At 47.1% G+C, this 22,097-nt stretch overlaps 1 protein-coding gene and 1 long non-coding RNA gene across 8 annotated transcripts in view; one reads left to right on the forward strand and one right to left on the reverse strand.

Annotated features, from left to right (window-relative positions):
* The window catches only part of GREB1 (growth regulating estrogen receptor binding 1), a 134,136-nt gene that overhangs the window by 96,101 nt on the left and 15,938 nt on the right, over positions 1 to 22,097 (reverse strand). The gene's annotated exons all lie outside the window — the stretch shown is intronic.
* LOC141276411 (uncharacterized) lies at positions 603 to 1,626 on the forward strand. The gene is made up of 3 exons (XR_012325912.1): positions 603 to 758; positions 1,239 to 1,310; positions 1,448 to 1,626. It is a non-coding gene; the product is annotated as an uncharacterized lncRNA (long non-coding RNA).

Genomic DNA, 22,097 nt, shown 5'->3' on the forward strand with positions numbered 1-22,097 from the left:
CCATACTCTGGCACACCTGCTCCACCGTCAGTTTAAAAAAAATTCACAAAATGGACATGTCCGGACCGTTCATTTACAATAGCATATTTTCCAAATGCCTGAAAGTTTCCAATAAAATGCTCTCTTATAGGTATTTTTTAAGAGTTTTCAGGGAGCCATGACGTTTTGGGGACTTCCAAAAGGAGAAGCAAGTGGAAAAGTGTTTGCAAGCACAAGAGGGACGTGTTGGAAAAGTCACTCACCTACTGAACGACGTCAGTCATAAGCCAGAAAAGAAAAACATCGTATATGCATAGATTTTTGTTAATCTGATCATTTCTTTTTTTTTTTTTTTTTTTTTTGCGGTACGCGGGCCTCTCACTGTTGTGGCCTCTCCCGTTGCGGAGCACAGACTCCAGACGCGCAGGCTCAGCGGCCATGGCTCACGGGCCCAGCCGCTCCACGGCATGTGGGATCTTCCCGGACCGGGGCACGAACCCGCGTGCCCTGCATCGGCAGGCGAACTCTCAACCACTGCGCCACCAGGGAAGCCCTAATCTGATAATTTCTTGAAGAACAGACTTTAAAAAATGGACGAGCGAATATGCTATAATTCCGTATAATGTCTTAGTAAAGGGCTCCATGCTGTTCCAAAACACATGTTGCCTTGGTGATGCCTGTGACAGTAGCCTGGGGCCCCCAGGAGGACAGAGGGAGCCCTGCTGGGACAGGTGGAGGGGCCACCTGAGGAAAGTGCTACAATGGGGATTATTCTACAGGTGAGGAGCTAAAACTCAGAAATGTTCCAGGGACCCCCAAGAGGTGGACTGCCTGAGTCCCACATCAAGCCCAGTTTACAGGGAAAACTGCCATGAGGATGCGCCGGTGAAAGGGGTGAAAGATGAGTGTGTGCTCACCAGGCTGACAAGAGCAGGAAAAACAGGGCAAAGCGACAGGTGTCACAGACCCGGGGTCCTGGGAGAAAAGTGGGAACTCATGGCCACAGGAGCCCAGGAGGCTGGGAAGAGAACACAGTAGGCACACAGGGCCGTGCCCAGAGCCACATGTATCCTCTCTGAGGGCGAGGGGCAGGGCGCGGCCCACCATGTCTGTCCACAGCCCACAACGAGTGAACAGCTCCACTGACCGGCTCACTCTCCATTCAGGCAAATTATCTCAACTATGCCGGCATCGCTCCTAAAAAATTCTGCTCCCAGTAGCATGGGCATTTGATTATATCCTCTTGGTTTGATCACCAGAGACGGTCAATTCGGAATGTGGAGCCAACGCAAAATCCAAGTTGAAGCCGAGCATCTCCTATCGGTGAACGGGTGGGTCACTCAATTATCATGTTTCCAACCCTGTTTACACCGCCCGCATGCAATCTGGGGAGGTCCTTAGGTCCAGCTGAGGAGGCAGGGCGAAGACCCGTAAATCTGAAGTAATATATGTAATTACGATGCCCAAGTTTACCCCAGGGACAAGCTTCTCAGCAGGATGAAGTGAACCGCAGATCAAGTACAAGGTGGTTGACTGCCTTGGGAGAAAGAGAAGAAGCACCCCTCCCACCTCTGTGCTTTTGCCCCTGATGTCCACGCCCCACCCCAGGAAGGCCCTTCTTCCATGTCACTGCCTATTAAAGTCCTAAGCACCTTTCAGGTCAAGAAGGTAACTGTCATGAGATGAACGTGTCTTCTAAAATCCATAACCCTCAGCGCCTCAGAATGTGACCTTATTAGGAAATAGGGTTATTGCAGATGTAATTCGTCAAGATGAGGTCATTCTGGAGGAGAGGAGTCCCTAGTGTAATCTGACTGGTGTCCTTATAAAAGGGGAAATTTGGACACAGACATGCACACACGGAGAATACCGTGTTAAGACTGGAGTTATGCCGTCACAAGCCGAGGAATTACCAGAAGCTAGAAGTGGGGCCTGGAACAGATCCTTCCCTAGTGCTCCAGAGGGAACTCAGGCACCACCCTGAAACTGGACTTCCAGAGATACCGCATTTTTGTTTTAAGCCACTCGGTCCGTGGTACCCTGTTACGGCAGCCCAGGGAAGCTGGTACAGTGACCGTGTTAGTCCACTCAGGCTCCTGTGACAAAAAAGCCACAGATCGGGTGGTTTATAAACAATCAATTTACTGCTGTCAGCTCCGGAGGCTGGGAGTCCAAGCTCAGGGTGCCAGCAGGGCTGGGCTCTGGTGAGAGCTCTTGTCTAGGTTGCAGACTTCCATCTTCTCACTGTGTCCTCATACAGCAGAAGGGACAAGGGAGCTCTCTGGGGTCTCCTTTATAAGGGCACTAATCCCCTTCATGAAAGCTCCACCCTGGGGTGGGATAGGGAGGGTGGGAGGGAGGGAGACACAAGAGGGAAGAGATATGGGAACATATGTATATGTATAACTGATTCACTTTGTTATAAAGCAGAAAATAACACACCATTGTAAAGCAATTATACTTCAATAAAGATGTAAAAAAAAAAAAAAACTCCACCCTCACGCCCCAATTTCCCCCCAAAGTTCCCACCACAATACCATCACATCGTGGTTAGGTTTCAACATACGAATTTCGGGGAACACAGAAATTCAGTCCATAGCAATGGCTTAAACCTTACCTTCACCAGGAGGACTTTTCAGATTCTATTGACCAAGCTCCCAAAAGAAGGGGGTCTCCTGTCCTGCCTTTGCTGTAGGATTCCCATTTCAAATAAGAGACTCCACCTCCCCTGCAGAGTGGGGAGAAGGAACTGGCATGGAATGACTCAAAAGGAGTAACTGGGCCAAATCTCTCTCTTGTACGTTTGAACCAAGAGATGCAGAGGGTGAGCAGAACTGGAAAGAGCAGGCACGTGGTCTACTGCCGAGACACAGCTTCCTGGATGCCCCCAATGTGAGGCCCTCCCTTACGCGGAGCCACCCACTCCAAGCTCTGGCCAGGGGCGGGGCGGGCAGGGAGAATCAGCCAGGCCTTCGGCTCCCACCTTAAACAGACAGGCCAACAGCCCCCGCAGAAATGAAGGTGAGACTCTGGTCTCCGTCTGCCTGATGCTGCATCCACTGCAGCTGGAAGCTGGGTAAGGAGAGGAAGGTGGCATCAGCCCCTGAGTCCCGACGGAAGAGCACAGCAGGGCTTGAAGGCCACGAGTGATGAGACTGGACTCGTGTTCTGGATGCACTGGGGGTGCAGTGGTGGGAATGTGACCCACCACGGAGACCTGACCAGAGAAGAGAGACCGAGGACCTGCCCCAGAGCAGTCACAGGGAGAGAGAGAGCGGGTCCCTCCCCAAAAGGCATGCACAGAGGATTACAGGGAAATCTACAGCACGCCGTACCCACCCATGGTGGAGGCAAGGAAAGACACCCAGGTTCTGGGGACGGAGTCAGCGCATTCAGGAGAAGCCGGGACAGGGAGGCCATGAGGAGTTCGTTGTGGACAGCACGCAGCCGGGGACACCAGCAGGGAGTGGGACACCCGAGTCTGAAAACAGCCAGCACTGGTCGTGCTGTTGTCAGGAAACCCACCAAGTTCCGCAAGATAGGTCACCCCGCGTTTCCACCTAAAATGCCCAGGTGACGGATTTGCCAGGATAGTTTGAAAATAATAGACCACTGAGCTCTGTCTAGGCTTCTCTGGGGCTGTGTTCCAAAGCGTACCCGATGCATGGTCCTGCGAGGTTAACTAAGCATCTCCACGTGGCCTCTCGATCACAAAGGCTGGAGAAGGTGAGCAAATGCCCTCTGCCCCTCAGGAGTCTGAAGTGTTTCACAAAACGCTAGTAGGATGGATGAATCAAGAATAATGTCAGAGCATTTCGCCTCTGCTCTCAGATAAATGTGCTGTCACCCCCTGTCCCCAGAGGAGGGGCTGATGAATGATCACTCTGTCCAGAGAACATCTGCTCTGTCCTTTTAGGCAGCATTCCTGTCGGGGAGACACAGGAGGGGATGGCGATACGGCCACCTTGAAGCCTCCAGATCAGTGGCCCCTGCCCTGCCCTCTGCACGGAGCTCCTATGGAGATCCTCATGTCTCAAAGGGCTTCCAGCAGAGCAAGGGCCCAGATGGTGCCGGAGAAAACCTCACAGGGGCTGAGATACAAAGGAAGAGGGATAGAGAGGGAGAGGTTGCCTCGTTCATATCTATGTCATTTAAGATAAAGAAGCAACCCATTATCTTCTTGGAAAGTCCCAGGCTTGGAGATGATATGGTCTTCATTCAGTCATTTTTTTCCCTACTTGCCACATTTTCTTCTCATTATCCTTAAACTCTTGAGCTCTTTGAGAGCATGATCTGTATCCGACTCAATCTCTTGTTACCTCAGCACTGGCCATAATACCAGGCACATTGTACTCTTCAGAGAATACCTAATGGAGGACTGAGTGAGCGAGTGGATTGGTGTATGGGACAGTGAATGGAAGGATAAGTGGATGGATGGGTGGATGGATGGATGGATGGATGGATGGATGGGCAGTTGAATGGATGGCTGTGTGGGTAGGTAGATGGGTACATGGACTGATGGGTGGATGGGCAGATGGATGGATGTGTGGATAGGTTAGTGAATGGATGGATAAATAAGTGGATGAGTGGATGGATGGATGGATAGATAGATGATGGATGGATGGATGTGTGAGTGGATGGATGGATGGATAGATAGACGATGGATGGATGGATGTGTGAGTGGATGGATGGATGGGTGAGTGGATGGATGGATGGGTGGATGGGTGAGTGGATGGATGGATGGGTGGACGGGTGAGTGGATGGATGGATGGGTGGATGTGTGAGTGGATGGATGGATGGGTGGATGGGTGAGTGGATGGATGGATGGGTGGATGGGTAAGTGGATGGATGGATGGGTGGATGGGTGAGTGGATGGATGGATGGGTGGATGGGTGAGTGGATGGATGGATGGGTGGATGGGTGAGTGGATGGACGGACAATGGAGAGGCAGACGGATGAACAGGTGAGTGGGTGGGTAGATAGGTGGCTGGCTGGCTGGCTGGATGGGATGAATGGATCGATGGATGGTAGATGGATGGATGGATGGATGGATGGACGGATGGATGGACTGGTAGATGTATGGATGACGAACAAATGGATGGATGGATGGTTGGATGGATGGTTGAGTGGGTAGATGGATAGATTCAACAAGCAGCTCTTAAGTACCTACTCTGTGCCAAGCACAGTGCTAGGCACTGGACTCATAGAGATGGATGGCACCTCTCAACTTCAAAGGAACTCACAACCCAATAGGGCAAAATGCCATATTACTAAATCAATACATGTTAAGTGCTATCACAAAGGGAAGGAGCAATGGTCTCAGCATAGTGATCGGTTGTACAGATTGAGTCTTGAAAGATACACTAGTGTCTCTTGGTCACTGTATTCGGCCCCTGATTTCCCAAAACTTCAGGGGCTTCCTTTGGCAAAACTGAAATCTCCAAAGAGTTCATTCCGGTTCTTCCCCTCTAACGAGCTCCGTGCAATCAATCAATACCCCTTCCCTTTTCCTTGACGAGCATTTCTGTGGGCCAACCCCCTCCTGGAAAAAGCAGTTAAACAGCACATACATCTGAAGACACAACGCTGACATTTGATAATAGAAATATGGCCGTGGTATGTGAGCAAAGAGGTGGACACCCACTGGACGGGTGTAAGATTTGATGTCAGAGTCTCCAGCTGGTGAATTGTAAGCTCAACAAAGCAGTAGATAACTTGGGAAAATAACTTCTTTTCTCTAATTCTCAGGCTTCCCTAATACAAAATAGGTTAACATGGTAACAGCTACACAGTAGGATTGATGAAAGGATTACATGACACCTGTAGTAGACAAGCCTGGCCCGGTAGGCAGCACACACACATGTGGCTCTCAGTGTCCACTGCTTATCACCTGTGTCCTGGGATTTGGAGACACCATTCATTTCCCATCGTCTTTGGTCGTATAGATCCAACTCTACACCATCTGGCTCAGGCCCCCGATCAGAAATATTCCTTCCTCCACCCATCCCCACTGATCCAACTGGACCTTCCAGAGTTATTCTCACTCCTGTTCTGTCAGGGTTAGAAGGAGACGTGTCTTCCCCGCTCTAGTCTATGAGCTCCTAAGCGCGGAAACCAGAACCCATCCGGCTCTTCAGCCCCCGAGCACAGTTCAGGACCTGACACAGGCTACTAATCAGAAAATACTGGCGGAATGAAACCACAAATGTGCCGCTGCCACCAGTCCTGCTGTAGCCCACACGAGTGCAGCGGGACATACCAAGCCAGAATGCCCGCCAACACGTCACACTCAGTACCAAGAAGAGCCAGGCCTGGGAAGTTACTTCAGATACACTGCTTTATTTCATAAAAGCTAAATACGTGTGAAGTACTACAGAGAAGCCACTGTTCCTATTTTTGTAAAGCAAGACCAAGAACCCTCAATGAATTGGAATTCTTGGGAAATAGGATGTTCCTATTAATTTAGGTTTCTGGTGAATCCGAACAAAACTCCAACCCAGGGCTACAGAAGTTCAGAAAAGGGAGAAAATTCTATCAGCCAAGGGGACCAGGCAAGGCGTCCTGAAGGAAGTGGGCCTTGAAGGGTGACTAAGAGGTTCCCTAGGAACCCAGGTCTGTGCTAGGGACTCAGAGAGTCCAATTTGTGGCAGAGATCCTGAATGTTGCTCCCGGAAAATTTAGTCCCAATGGCCAAGCTACCTAAAACTTCCTTCCCTGAGAAGGCCATCCTTCAATTCTGGGACCGAAATCCCTCAAAGGTGACATAGAGGCCCTTACTCTTCTCACACTGGGACCAAGTTAAAGAGACCCAGCACTCTGTCAGGGAGACAAGCTGTGGGTCCCTAATCGAACCCAAGGATGGGGGAAAAAATAGCCTTCCTTGGGAAATTAAACAGAAAAAAATATACCTGAAACTAACACTACACTGTAAATCAAATATACTCCAATAAAAAATTTTAATCCTATATATGAAGCTGTAAATTGCAACCATATAACTTAGCAAAACTTTAGGATATAAGAAATCAAAGAAAAATGACACAAGCCTATTTTTTTAAAAAGATTTGATGAATCTGCAGAGCTTTCTGGAACCATACCCTGCCTACCTACACAGTCTCATTTATGAAAAACAAACAGGAAAACAATCAGGTCCAATTAAGCCTATTATTTTTAAACTTTTCCTTTCCGCTCAAGAACAGAGAAGTCCTGACTTTATCAAAAAGTCCGTTCCCAGGCAGATGGGGTGATGAAAGAACCCACAGCCATCTTCCCACAGTCCCTGGGCTCCTTTACCCAAGCTGCCCCAGCAACTGAAGGAGGGTCATTTTGACCCGATTATCTTTGTGTATAAAACTTAAATCATATTCGCTCAAGTAAAGCATAAAACTAGCTAAACTGTGCAAAATGTCTGGGGAGTTGTTCGGAAGAAGCATTTCTTTCATTCTGTTCTCGAGAGGACCCTTCAGATCCAACGTCGGGTCACTGATCACATAAGGAAAGAGGTTCAGGGGTAGATACATTGCTCCTATGACAGCTGATGGAACAAACAACCCGACCCAGGTTATTGACTCTCACCTCACTGTGCCTCCCATCAAAACTAGGGGCTCTTCTATTGGGTTGGCCAAAAAGATCATTCCGGTTTTTCCTCTACTTTCCCCAGTATTTATTTTGGGAAAGAACAAAGAATCGTTTTTTCCATATGCCTATTTACGTATGCCCCCACCGTGATCTCCATGGAGAGGAAAAAGAAAGATAAATATCTCCCTCCAGGAACACAAATAAGCATGCCCTGGATAAAGAAGATGCGACGCCTCCCTTCCACCCACCTCACCTCCCCCCTCCTCCCCCCTCCCCCCAGCACACAATGGAATTCTCAACACCACCCCCAAGAAAAAAGAAGGATTATGCTAAGAGAAATAAGTCTGACAGAAAGACAGACCCCCATATGATATCACTTCTATGTGGAATCTAAAAAATGACAGCAACGTAGTGAATATATACACAACAGAGGACAAGCTAGTGGACTGCCAGCATCTTGCAGAAAAACCTGAACGAACTTTTTGGCCAACCCAATACAATCCTGGGGCCTAGAAGCTCAAGACTAATTTTGTTCCAAAGCCTTAGGAACCCAGCAAATCTCCCCGTGCCCTAGTGTCGCCAAGAAAATCCTGGCAGGAGTCACATCTGTTTAATGCATCGCTAAATGCCCAGGGCTTAGCCCATAGTAAGCACTCAATAAATATTTGTTGAGTGAATCAATTTGTATTTATAGGGAGAGTTGCTTCTTTCATTTTTTTAAAAAAATTCCACTTCAGCCCCATAAAAAATGATAGTTTCTTTTTTCGAGTTCTACTTATCTGAAGGATGGTTCTAAGAAATGAGCTCTTCCACAGGAGCCAGGAGTCGACGGAGTGCCTCGGGTGGGGTGGGGCGTGGCCTAAAAGCCTTGTAACGTGGACAGAATGTTATTCAAAATGGAGGTCGCAAAGCAAAGGTCAGTCGGCCACCCGAGGTGGAAAAAACAGTGGGTAGAAAAAATATCAAAAATACGAAAGTTTGGGGACTTCCCTGGTAATCTAGTTGCTAAGACTCCGCGCTCCCAAGGCAGGGGGTGCCCGGGTTCGATCCCTGGTCGGGGAATTGGATCCTGCATACGTGCCGCAACTAAAAGATCCCGCGTGCCCCAGCTAAGACCCAGCGCAGCCAAAAAAAATACAAAAGTTTCATTCTGATCCATAGAAATGTAGCATTTGCGTCCCTCCCAAAACTTCTAAAAATGAAAATAAAAGAATTTAAAGACGCTGTTGCTAGAGATGGCAGAGGCAAAGAGCCCTTTTTCAAATGAAGGTACTGAATGCCAGTAAACCCTTCACTTGAAAAAGGGTCCACCATATGTCATATAAAGTTCATCTCAATTTAGAAAAAAAAAAAAAGCCTTTACACTTCTGACCCTGTTTTCACGTACAACTCCATCGCCTTGTGCCATGGAAATTCCACCAGCTGCAGGCTAGAAATTCCTTGGTGACAGAGAGCAAGGGAGGCTGAAGCAAGATTGTTCTTCTAGGAACACAGGTGCCAAAGTGACGGGCAGGGAGAAAAGTCTCACTGACGGCAACAGAGGCCACGTCTATGGAGGTCCTCACTACAGACCAGTGCTGGGCCACTACCTGAGGTGTATTATCTCATTTGATCTCCACAACAATCCTGAGAAGCGACTATGGTTATTACCCCAGCTTGGAGCTGAGAATACTTATCTAAGTGACTTGGGGCATCTACGAGGAGAGTCTGCTTCAGGACAGGTGTGGGCTCGCTGTTTAACTAGGAATGGGTCCTGTTCCCAAGAAGCTCAGGAAGCAGAGGAGACAATGGATACGGGGGAGGAAGCACCACAGGGGAGAGTATTAGGAGCACAGGTAAGACTGAGGAGACACTCACCTGTGTGAACCCCCAGCCGCCCCTCCGCCACCCAAGTCGCCTAGAGATTTTGTCTGATCCCTCCTCAGAAAGGCATCCAGGTTCTCCCGAGATCTAGCTGCTCTTGCCATTTCCACTCCACACTCAATGTGCCCCTCTTTTACCTGGCCTTGCCCTGAATTCACCCTCCTGTCTTTCCCTATCTTTCCCCTGCACCTGGAACACCATCCCCCCACCTGTTCTCATTCCCTCCTTGATTTTCTGGGTTGGAGTCCCAGTTCCACCTTTACTGGCTAGGTCATCTTGGGGAGAACTTCACTTCCATGAGCCTCAGCTCAGATGGGGATGATGGGGTAATGTTAAAAAAGCTTTGACCCCTGGAAAAATGTTTGATGGGAAGAGAGGGTGATCTGCTGCTGCCCCTTCATTGAAATCTCGCTCCCAAGGCCATCCACCAGGGAGAAGCCTTGCTCTCAGAGAGACTGCTGTGGGGAGGTGAGCCCCATACCTGGGCCATTGGCCAGAGGAGGGCAATTTGAGCACCAGAAAGAATAATTACTTCTCAGAACTGAGCCCACTGAAAATGCTAAAAAGCCAATACCTTCATAACAATAGTAAAAAAATACTCATTGGTCGGCTTTGGAGGACGCTAGGGAACCAACTCATTATCCAGAAAACCGGTAGTTGAAGAGCTAAGCACTCCTGCTGCCTTTCCTGTGTGATCTGTATTTCAGGGTAGCCAAGCAGCTGATGATGAAGAGTCCTTTACAAAAGAATTCCAGCAAATAAATGAAGAAGGAATTCCAAATTAGCGTATCATCATTTTGCAGTCCCTCATGAACTGGCAGTGACTGTCACTTGTGGCTAAATCCAACGCTGAAAGGCTGATGGGGAATTTATAAATGGGTAGATGAGGCTGGCAATCCCTGAACCCACTGGCCAATCGTAACGTCAGAAAGGGGGACACTCAGACGCGACGTGCCTCCCAGCGAGACGCGACGTAAGGTACACACCATCACTCGGACACCTCCGGCCAAACGCTGAACCTGAATCTGATCGAGCATCTATATCAAACCACCCATTTACTGATTATACAGGGACAAAGTTACATACTAGACAGCAGCCCAGTGATGCAATCAGCAAAATCCAGAAAGAAGGGAAATGCAAAAGGTCAGTGACCTGCTGCTTTCAACAAATAAATGGCAAGGAAAAGGAAAAACTGTTATCAATCAAGAGTCCTAAGAGACTTATCAGTAAAACGCAGGATCCTCATCTGGATCCTGATTCCAACAAACAAATCAACTGCAAAAGCAGGTCAATGAAACATCAGGGGAAACTGAGTACTAACCGGATATTTGGGATAATAGGGAACTACTGTTAATTTTTTATTTCAGTGGGATAACGGTTTCTTGAAAAGAGAATACCTTTCAAGATGACACACAAAAATATTTTTGGGTGAAACAGTTTATCTGGGATTTGCGTAAAAATAATCCAGCAGGGAAAAGAAAACTGTTAGTAGGATTGACAAAACAAAATTGTCCATGTGTTGCTAATTTTTTAAGGTGGGAAATGCATACAATTGTCCCTTGGTATGCAGAGGGGATTGGTTCCAGGACCCCTGTCAGATACCAAAATCCGCAGGTCCCTCATATAAAATGGCATAATCCGTGCATGTGACCTACGCACATCCTCCCAAATGCTTTAAGTCATCTCTAGGTTACTTATAGTCCTAATACGATGTAAGTACTATGGAAATAGTTGCCGGAGCAGCAAAATCTAGCTTTGCATTTTGGAGCTTTCTGGAATTTTTTTTCCCAAATATTTTCAGTCCACGCTTGGTTGAATCCTAGGAATGTGGAATCTGAGGATACGGAGGCCAGACTGTATGTAGGGGTTCATTATAATATTCTTGTTTCTTTTGTGTATGTTTAAAATTTTCCAGGGCTTCCCTGGTGGCGCAGTGGTTGAGAATCCGCCTGCTAATGCAGGGGACACGGGTTCGAGCCCTGGTCTGGGAAGATCTCACATGCCGTGGAGCAGCTGGGCCCGTGAGCCATGGCTGCTGAGCCTGCGCGTCCGGAGCCTGTGCTCTGCAACGGGAGAGGCCACGACAGTGAGAGGCCCACGCACCACGATGAAGAGTGGCCCCCGCTCGCCGCAACTAGAGGAAGCCCTCGCACAGAAATGAAGACCCAACACAGCCAAAAATAAAAATAAATAAATTAAAAGAAGGCTCAACATTAAAAAAAAAAAAAATTCCATAATAAAAGGTGGAAAAGGAGAAAAAGCAGATTTGGCCCTGAAACTTTGGACTTAAGGGAAATGGTCATTTCTGGCAAATCAAAGGGAAAGGGAAAAAGTTTGGATTTGCCTTTCAGGCAGAGAGTCTCTGGGTACAGAAGACAGCCTCAAAGGACATTTTGGGTGGGCAACAGTTAGCAGAAAGATTGACCTGGCAAATGATGGTGTAAAATGGTGTAGATCTAGAAAAGAAATGGTCTTCAACACGCTGAAGCCAAATCTCTATAGTTTATGTTGGCTTTGAAAGGATGTTTTGTTATTTTGTTTTGTTTTCTTCCATTCTAAATACGGGTTTAGTCTACACTGTCCTAGAAAATGACTGTTTGTTCCTGGAAGGATTGTGTGTTCTTGTTCAGGCGCACAAAAGTGGGAGTGGCCATCAAAGATGTTAGGGAGGATGGGAAAACAAGTCTTCCCCAGGCAAGGTGAAGGACAGAGGGGAGACCAGCTCAGAAAGCCTCTTCTGCTGAAGAGCCCGTGGGGTGCTGTTGTTTGCTGGAAAACAAAGACTCTGGGAAACATTCCCATGCAGGGAGTGGGGAGAGGCAGCTGGGGGCAAGGCCAACAACCCTGGTTGTAGGGAGTGGGGTTTTCCCTCCCAAAGGAAAGAGAAATTCCGACCGCCAAGAATCTCTGGAGAAGGAAGATCTAGGGGTGGAAGGTGGACTAGGAGAGCAGGCCTGGGACTTGGGACAATGGGCACAGTGAGGCAGCCTGGGGGAGCCTGCTTGTGGTCATTCTCTCTCTTTATCCCTCTCTCTCCCTCTCTCTCCTCCCCCCTCCACTTGCTGGAGAAGAGGGCAAACCTTCACCACTGGAGAAATGGCCTAGAAGCCGTCCAGGAGTCTCTGAAAACATCTCTCATACATGGTTTTGTGTTTTCCAGACTACAGTGCCCTCCTGGGATAATTTCTTCAATACGTTATTGGAAAGCAATACAGCCCTGGTTTAGATGACTTAATGAAAAGAATTAAAGGGCCAGAGTCCCCACTTAGAAGAATTTCAGAAAGGAGAAAATAGCCTTTTTCCTGCCCACTCCAAGGCCAGCATGACGACCGCGGCAACAAGTCAACAGTTCCGTGGTCTCAGGACCCCGGCCTCAAGTGGAGGCAGCCAAAGGACAGGCTCGGTGTGGACCACTGCTGATGTGGGGCTCGACCCAGCCCTCAGAGGCGGGAGGGACTTGGAGAAGCAGGGCCCCTGCCTGTAGAGCTGGGAGCTCCATGCCCGGGGACTCCTGGATCAGAAATCATGATGCCCACTTCACAGAACAGCAAGTTCTGGGCAACTTCTTTAAAATAGTAAAACATGGTATGTATACTCACTATCATTGTTTCTTAATATCAAATGTAAGGCACCTGATCTAGCACCTAGAACAGAAGAGACAGTCACTTTGCTGCTATGACTATGGTCTTGTTGTTACTATGGACTCATCAAGAGGAAATGTCAATGCTTGTTATATGACCTACTCAGCAAAACTGGTATCGTATATTTTTAATTTCTTGATTCAATGAATTATTAATTAATGTGTAATTTTGTATCAAAATCAGTATATCTAATTCACACAAGACATATAAAGTGACAAAAAGACTTTGCATTTAAGACAATGGCTGGGGGGGATAAATTGGGAGTTTGGGATTAACAGATACTACTATATGTAAAACAGGTAAGTGACAAGGATCTACTGTATAGCACAGGGAACTGTATTCAATACATTGTAATAATCTATAATGGAAAAGAATGTGAAAAAGAATAGATATATACATATGTGTGTGTGTGTGTGTGTGTATATATATATATATATATATATATATATATATATATAACCAGACCACTTTGCTGTACAAACATTGTTAATCAATTATACTTCAAAAATAAAAAATAGGGACTTCCCTGGTGGCGCAGTGGTTAAGAATCCGCCTGCCAATGCAGGCGACACGGGTTTGATCCCTGGTCCGGGAAGATCCCATGTGCCGTGGAGCAACTAAGCCTGTGAGCCACAACTACCGAGCCCAAGTGCTGCAAATACTGAAGCCCGCGCGCCTAGAGCCCGTGCTCTGCCACAAGAGAAGCCACCGCGATGAGAAGCCCGCTCACCGCAACGAAGAGCAGCCCCCGCTCGCCACAACTAGAGAAAGCTCACGCACAGCAGTGAAGACCCAATGCAGCCAAAAATAATAAATAAATAACAAAAATAAATAAAAATAAAAAGACTACTGTCTACTGGGGGTGACTCTCTGATCCTTAAAGCTCTGAAAACCAAAGTGTTACATCCCCAGCACATTCCACCACAACGCACGGCCGTGTGTCTGGAATATTGGAACAGTCCACACCCATGCAAAGGATGCAGAGTCAGGAGCCCTGGATTCAGACCTGCTGCACATACTCTGTGTCCTCGAGCCAGTGACTTAACCTCTCCAGGTTTCCCTTACCTCTCCTGGAAAATAGGGCTGATAAAGGCCTGTCTCAAGTTTTTTGTTAGGAATAGAAACAGCGATCGGCAGGTGCTCAGAGCCATGCCTGGCTCACATCGGGAACCAAACACCAGGAGCTGGGAGTGGCAGCGGCAGCAGCAGGGCTAGTCTTCCCCTCCTCGTTCTACCTGCTCTGTCTCAGGACAGCCACCTGCTCTGAGATGACACCTTCAGCATCTCCAAGTCCAACCGCCTCCTTTGTATGGAAAATGAGACCCCAGAGGACTTCAGCACTGTTAACACTGGCTGTAAACTAAACTGAAGATATTCAGTTAACACGTAATTTTTTTTTAAAAATTGGACCTCCACCAGGAATGTCCTTTCCCCTTCACATAACCCAAGAGTACATCTCTTTAAAGTATTAACTCAGGTGACCTTTCTCCACGAAGCTCTTTGAGACATTTTCACCCAAAAGGGCTCCTTCTTACCCCCGCATCTGCACATTACCCTTTATGGTACTTTGCCCCCTTCTCCTACCAGCCAAGCTGCAAGCCCCAGGCCACATTCTTTCTTTCCTCCCAGCACACGTCACAGCATCTAAGCATAACGAACTTTTAATAAATGAATAAAGGAAAGAGAGGGAGAACTATACGATTATTTCTATCTGTTTACTTTGGGGAAAGCCACCACCAATTCCTAACTAATTGCAAAGGCATCTGGTCTACTGGAAAAATAATAAATACACCACACAACGCCCTAACGTCCTCCATTGGCCACAGTAGGTTTCTCATAACCTAATTAACAAAACACCACAGATCTGGGGAGGATGTGCAAAAAGGCCTGCCATCAATCATGGGAAGAGAAGCTTAGATTCATGGGCCGGAGGGGCCGTCATCATTGGCCTTACTGATGAGAAAGTGTGGCTGGTTCCCCTTAGGCCATTAACACAGGCTCAGTCCCCAGGGAAGCCATCTGCACACAGCCCGGCAGTTCCCTCCCTGGCTCAGCCGCTTGTTCACCACCTGCTTACACAGCCGGCTCCCTTCCAAAGGATAGGAAATCCCAGCATCTTCACTCAAGCAAAGACTGAGGGAAGAATGCATCATGGTTAGAAACAACGCTCCCAGGCCACGGGGGATGGTATCGCTGAACGGGACCGACATTACCTCGTCCCATCTCCTAGTTTTCCAGGTGAGGAAATCCCATCCAAAGAGCTTCCCTGGGAAGCCCAAGGAAGTCAGTGACTAAATCTTGCCTAAGGCCTGCTTCCCATCCCTGCCACTTTAGGGAAACAAACATATAAGAACATCCACAGCACACATGTTCATGTTATACTTTCAGAAAATAGCTTCTTCCATGTATATGATGTACATGGCACATGTTCATATATACAAGGACATTTCTAAATTTCTTTTTAAACACACCACAGCCATCCCAGGCTTGTGGAGAAAGGAGGGCCCTTATGTGTGGGCAAATACGCCTCTCCTACTTGACCTTTTCAGGATTAAATGAATTTAATCTACCAAGTGACCCCAAAGGTGAGGGCACAGATGTATATCTTCTAATTATCCATCCATCTTGAGATGTCTGTGCCCAGAGATGAAGGCCCTGAAACTCACCTGGGAACAGGATTCAGGAAGTGAATGATGTGAACCCCTGTTCCATTCGCCTCTGCTCATGGGAGGGGGAGCCAGACTGCCCGCTTTCAGAGACTCTACAGATGTCCCCCCACCTCCCCCTACCCATCACACACACACACACGCATACACACACACACACACACACACACACACACAACAGAGGGAAGGAAGAAGACAGGGAGGAAAGAGGCTCCCTCTCTTGTCGAACTGGATGGAAAATGAGAAAATCTGAATCTAGTTGCAGCATCTATGAATGTCAGACCCTCTGATTTGGTCCTCTGACTCATCACAGAAGCTGAAGCCAGGAGACCTGGAGTTGAGGAAAGCAAAGGAAGAAGCAGGTGCTGGCTTCTCTCCAGCTGTGTGTATAACACAACAGACGCTTGCCAGGTGCTTTGGGTCCCAGGTGTGCTGAGCTGGGAAGTGCAGAGTAAATCCTTCCTCCCCTGCCATCAAAGACCTAGGGCTCACTTGTGTTGATGCGGTTACACTTAATGCTACCTTTCCCCCAAATCATCGGGTGGACAATAAGCTTCAAACAGAGTAGAAAAGAGAGATCAGTGAATATCTGCAAACATAGGGGAAGTTTCTTGGAAGCCCGGGACTCTGCTGGACTTTCACACGGGGAGGGTGTGGACAAGCAAGAGGGCATCACCCCGTCAACGGTCCTCAGTGCCTCAAATTCTCGCGATGTTACAGGGCTTGCAATAGAGGAAACACACGGTGGAAATACCGATCATGGCTACTGTCTGAAAAAGCTCACCGCTGAGTCCCAAACCCTGTGGCTAAATCTGCACTGGAGGTCCCCTGGAAGACCCCCTGGAGGCCAGCTCAGAAAACTGAAGGCTAGACGCCCCCCAGCCCCTTCAGCTCCATCTGCTGTCACATTCAAAGGCCTCAAAGAAAGCTTCGTGGAGAACGTCAAGTTTCCAGAGGCATCTCGCAAAGGACACAGAGTCGGGGGACAGCCCACCGACCCGGCCACGGCTCCCCAGGCCCGCCCCAGCGCCTGAAGCCCCGGCAGCAGCTTCCCATCGCTCCGTGGTTAAGCTCTCTCATCTTTAACAAACGCCCAAAGGTTTTCTGGGCAGGTCCCCACCTGCCCCCCAGGCTGCACACCTCTGCCCTCCAGACATCCACCCCACTGCCTCCATCGCAGGCACGGGCCGCGGGGGCTGAGCCCTGCAATGCTCGCACTGCTTCCTGGGTCAGGGCAAACCTCCTCCAGACCCACCACCACACCCCCTGGTCCTGCAGTTATTGCCAAGTCCTCTTCAGATCAAGTTCCAATCTAGGTCACGTTTCTTTGCTCTCTGCTCTCTGGAACTTTCTTCCTATCTGAGTGCATCCCTCCTCATTCATTCAGGGATCGTGTGATAAAGTCTGTCTCCCCCAGCTCAGCTGAACAGCCATACACACAGGAGCCACGGGCAGGGAGGGGTTGGCTCACCAGTCTGTCCCCGGTGCCTGACACACGGCGGGCGTTCAATAAATAATTGTTGTAGCAATAAGCAAACGTGGCAGCTTTGATGCCAGCCTGTCACTTCTTCATCACAGAACTACAAGTAAATTGCTCTGTCTCTCTGCCCCCTTGCACCACCCCTGAGTGTCTGCCAACACTAAACATCATCATCTCCCCCAATTTAATAGTTATTAGTAGCATACGTTACTACTGCTTTCCTCCCAATGTCTGTTTACAGGTGAGTTCAACCACTTTCATCATGTGTTATAATTCATCGATTTGTTATTATTGGATTTCCTCAAGGACAAAATCAATATTCTGGTGCCGTGTCTATTATTGATCGTGATCTTGGTGAATGTGTGCCTTTCTCTAAACTCATTATATATAATACAGAGATTTGGAAACGTTTTTGTTACATCACTGCAAAAAGAATACTGTATCAAAATTAAAAGTTGGAAAGAAATATTGTCATTCCACTAAAGTATATCAAGATCTAAAGAGAATTTTAAGATAATAAGTAGCAGCTGCTGCTGCACTAACACGTTCTGGCTGGCTGATGAGTCTGTTTCTACCACATCAGGAATTACTAAGGTTAGGAAGTAGCCCTTTTTTTTTTTTTTTTTTAATTATTTTTTCCCCACAGAAGTACCTCACGAGAATTTCTGAGGAAATCAATAAAACAGTAAATGACATCGTCCAACAGCCTTAGAACTACAAGGGTGTCTGCGCTGGGAGGTCATCTCTGACCTCGGGCATGTGTGAAACCTCTATCCAAGCTGGGGGCTGAGATGAGGCCCCTACCACCACAAGGTGGTCCCTTAACCCTCTGGAAAGCTCTTGTATCAGTCAGCGCCACTGCCCCTCCTTTTCCAGCTCTGTCTATGAAGCCTGCGCGCCCCCCGCCCCAGAAACTGACCAAGCCAGTGGCACCAACACAGCCTTGAGGCTGCATAGACTTCAGTTTGAATCCCAGTTGACCCCTTCAAGCTGCATGACCCTGTCCTTGGGGCTTTCTCAGCCTCTAGTCCTCAACTCTGAAGACAATAAAACTTACCTCTGCGGGCTTGCTGGAGCATTAAATCATGCAGCCCTTCTCTAAGCCCTACAGAACCCCCTATAAGCCTTCACTCTATGAAGTGCTACAGATGAAACGATACATAAAGTAGATGGAGATACAGATGAAGTACCTGATACAATGTTTGTGGCCAGTAAATATGTTCATCCTATTTGTTATTATTGCCTTTATTCAGATTCACTAATAAAGGAGCAAACAGCTGAACTGAGGGAGGCGCCAAGTTGTACTGGTTCTGTAAACTTACAAGGAAATCCAGGCTCTAATGAGTGAAAAAAAAAAAAAAAATCAGTTCCGCCCAAACATAAATAGAAAGGGAACCCTAAGAGTATGATTCCTGGGAATTCCCTGGCAGTCCAAGGGTTAGAACTCTGCACTCTCACTGCCGAGGGCCCGGGTTTGACCCCTGGTCGGGGACCTAAGATCCCACAAGCCACACAGCATGGCCAAAAAAAAAAATTATGGTTCCTGAAAACAAAATAAAGCAAACCTAACAAGAAGCATCTCAAAAGTATCTTTTCCTTTGGTAAAAGTATAATATAAAATAGTATCTAAAACACCTTCCCTTAGTAATGAACTGGGTAACAGTAATTCAGGAAACCTGTCTAAAATTCTTCACATCCCATCACGGAAAGAATCCCATGGTGGAAACAAGATGCCGTCCTCTCAGTCACATCCTTTTGCCTCTCAGCTCCCACCACCACCACGGCAATATACTCAAAAGAGCTTGGGACCTATGTGAATAACTGCAAAGTCTTAGGGCACACCACTGAATTAAAGGGGTTGAACATGTTCACTGGCCAGGAGGCTGCAGCACTCAGCTGGGGTCCCATGGGTGCCCGAGTGATGGAGCCTGGTTTCCTGCCTTCAAAATCTGGGTAATCCATGCAGGGAAGGTGCAGGTGAACAGGCGATGACATGCAGTGTGGTCAGGACAAAGAGCCTGGCACAGCGCTTGACCGAGGACTCTAAGATGGGACCAAAAACCTGAGCCCGGCATCACGGCCAAGTCACATCATAGATGAAAATGTGGAGTAAAATGGTATCTCATGATCTGTTACATTTACATCGCAGGCTAACACCGAAATCAAACTACTTTGCCAGCACTCTCTACACTTTCTCTCTTAATGTTTCTTAGGCAAAAGTTGGCCTAGGAAAATGCACCGGGGACCGATCTGCTGTTCCCCTTGTGAGCCTTTCCCCCACAGAGGTGCCCATGTGTTCAGAAGTCTGACCAGAATCCATTCCCTGCTGTAAAGATGTCAAGCATCCACTATTTGTTCAGCAAAACTGAGTCAGTCTCAGTGGTTCCCTTATCCCAAGCAGCCAGAACCATTTGAACTAGCAAAGTAACAATCTATTACTTGAACATACCTTTACAAAGTTCCTACAGTAAACAAAAGCAGGTAATTGTATACACAATGTTTTAGTTGCTACAATAAGAATTGTTTGCTAAGCAGAAAAGGTAACAATACCATCTTAATATTTTTAAGCCACAATTCTAAAATGTAAAGAAATTATGTAAAAATGATATATGATAGAACTCTGCAGATATCAAAATTTGTGCAGTAGAATGTTTGCAGCAATGACATGGTTGACGAGTCCTGGCACACCTACGGGGAAACTACGTACAGGAGGATAGCATTTTTTTGTAAAATTTCTATTGTATGTGAACATGAAAAAGACAAGAACTTCCTAAAAGGCAAACAATGGTTATTTCTAGGTGGAGGAATTATAGTTTGGGGTTTTGTATTTTTCTGTGTTTTATAACTTTTCTACAATTAACACACATAACGTAAAGAAATGTAAAGAAAATGCTTTTTAAGCTTTTAATTAGGTAAGTCAACAAATTTTTTCTCAGAACAAAACAGAGAGACGGAGGTCCATGGCTAATGCAAATACTACTGATCCACTCTTACGTGGAATTAATAGTGGGACGGAAGGCAGGGGCTCTGCTCTCCAGGGCTCCCTGTGGGGAGACCCCTTCCACAGTCAGGGCAAAGGATAGGGCCAGATAACAGTGTTTAGACATGTCTTTGATGTCCGCAGCCATGATCCTGGACAGCTGAGCAGCGGACACAAAAGATCATTCTGGCAGCACTGGTCCCACCGGCCTTGGTACCCCACCTTTGGGTGAAGTTGCATTTGCCAGTGCTGACCTGTGCCCTCACACACACAGGCCACATCTGCGGCACGCTCCGCAGTGCCAAAACCTCTCTCCAGATGCAGCCAATGAGAGAACAATTTCTTTTTTTCTTTTCTTTTTTTTCCAAACCAGCTTTGTGTCTTGATGGTCCAGCTGGTGAAAGAAATGAGAAAAAAAAAAAAATCTTCCTTTCAAAATTAATAATTTTGTGTTCACAGGGATTATCTCAGGGTATGGGGATTACAGATAAGTTTTGCTGAACTGTGCTATCTAGTTTTTTCTCTAGTGAACACCTGTGTGTAATAGAAAACATTTAAAAATAATCACAAATTTTTCAGTGCAAACCCACACTCCCAAGATGGCACTGGAGTCCTGCGTGTTCTAGATACAAGTTTTGAAACCGCCAGCTGCTGGAGGCTGCACTGGGGGTCGGGGTTGGGGAAACCTCACAGGAGCTGACAGCTGAGATCACCAGGGATCAGGCAGGGCTGCAGATGACGGGTGAGACAAAGTGGGAACCTAACCCGGTCATGCCCGTGCCTTCCACAAGGTCAAGTCCACCAGCAGGTCAGCGTGCCCCAGGCCGACCCAGAACACCCGGTGTCACCACCCCTGCCTGGAAGAGGAAGCGGCCCAGCTGCCCAGCAGCAGCAAAACTCCGGAGAAGCTCAGCCTCCCATCCAGAGTCCCCGGGGCCCTGACTCTCACTCCTCCACAGCTGCCATCAAGTCCTGACCCCCAGGGTCCCTCAGCTGAAATGCCCTTGTGGATGGCCTGACTATAATTAGCTACACGAGCAACTCAAATTTATTGTACAAACCGTAGGCGCTTATGTGGCCCAGTCTATCTGCCTCGATAAGAAAAAGGCAAATATATCAGTTCTTAAAATCTTAGAAGAAATCATTGCAAATGCAGCTCGATGGAGGAGAAAGAGCTTTTTCAACAAACGGTGCTGGAACAATTGGATACCCGTAGGCAAAGAAATGAATCTTAACCTAAACCTTTGCACCTTATACAAAAATCAACTCAAAATGGATCACAGACTTACATGTAAAACGAAACTATAAAACTTCTAGGAAAAAAAAAACAACCAAGAAGAGTCAAAAATCTTCATGATCTAGGGCTAGGCAAAACGTTTTTAGATTTGACACCAAAAGCACAATCCTTAAAAATTGATAAGTTGACACACTGGATTTCACCAAAATTTAAAAGTTTTGCTCTGCAAAAGACCCTGTTAAGAAAAGACAAGACAAACTACAGAATGGAAGAAGATATTTGCGAACCACATATCCAACAAAAGACTAGCACCTGTAATACTTTTTTAACTCTTAAACTCAACAGTTAAAAAAAATCCAATTAGAAAATGGGCAAGAGACATAAAAGAGACATTTTGCCAAAGAGGATAAACAGAAAGCACGTAAGTCAGGAAAAGATGTTCAGCTTCATTAGCCCAATAGGAAAATACAAATTAAACCCACCATGAGATATCACTATACATCCATCAGAATGTCTAAAAGAGAAAATAGTGACAATACCAAATGTTGTCAAGAATGCAGAGAAACCGGATCTTCATGCATTGCTGGTAGGAGTGTAAAATGGTACAGATACTCTGGAAAACTGTTTTGCAGGTTCTTATAAAATTAGACATTCAACTACCATAAGATCCAGCCAT

This window comes from Tursiops truncatus, chromosome 14 (assembly GCF_011762595.2).
Source record: "Tursiops truncatus isolate mTurTru1 chromosome 14, mTurTru1.mat.Y, whole genome shotgun sequence".
Taxonomy (NCBI): domain Eukaryota; kingdom Metazoa; phylum Chordata; class Mammalia; order Artiodactyla; family Delphinidae; genus Tursiops; species Tursiops truncatus.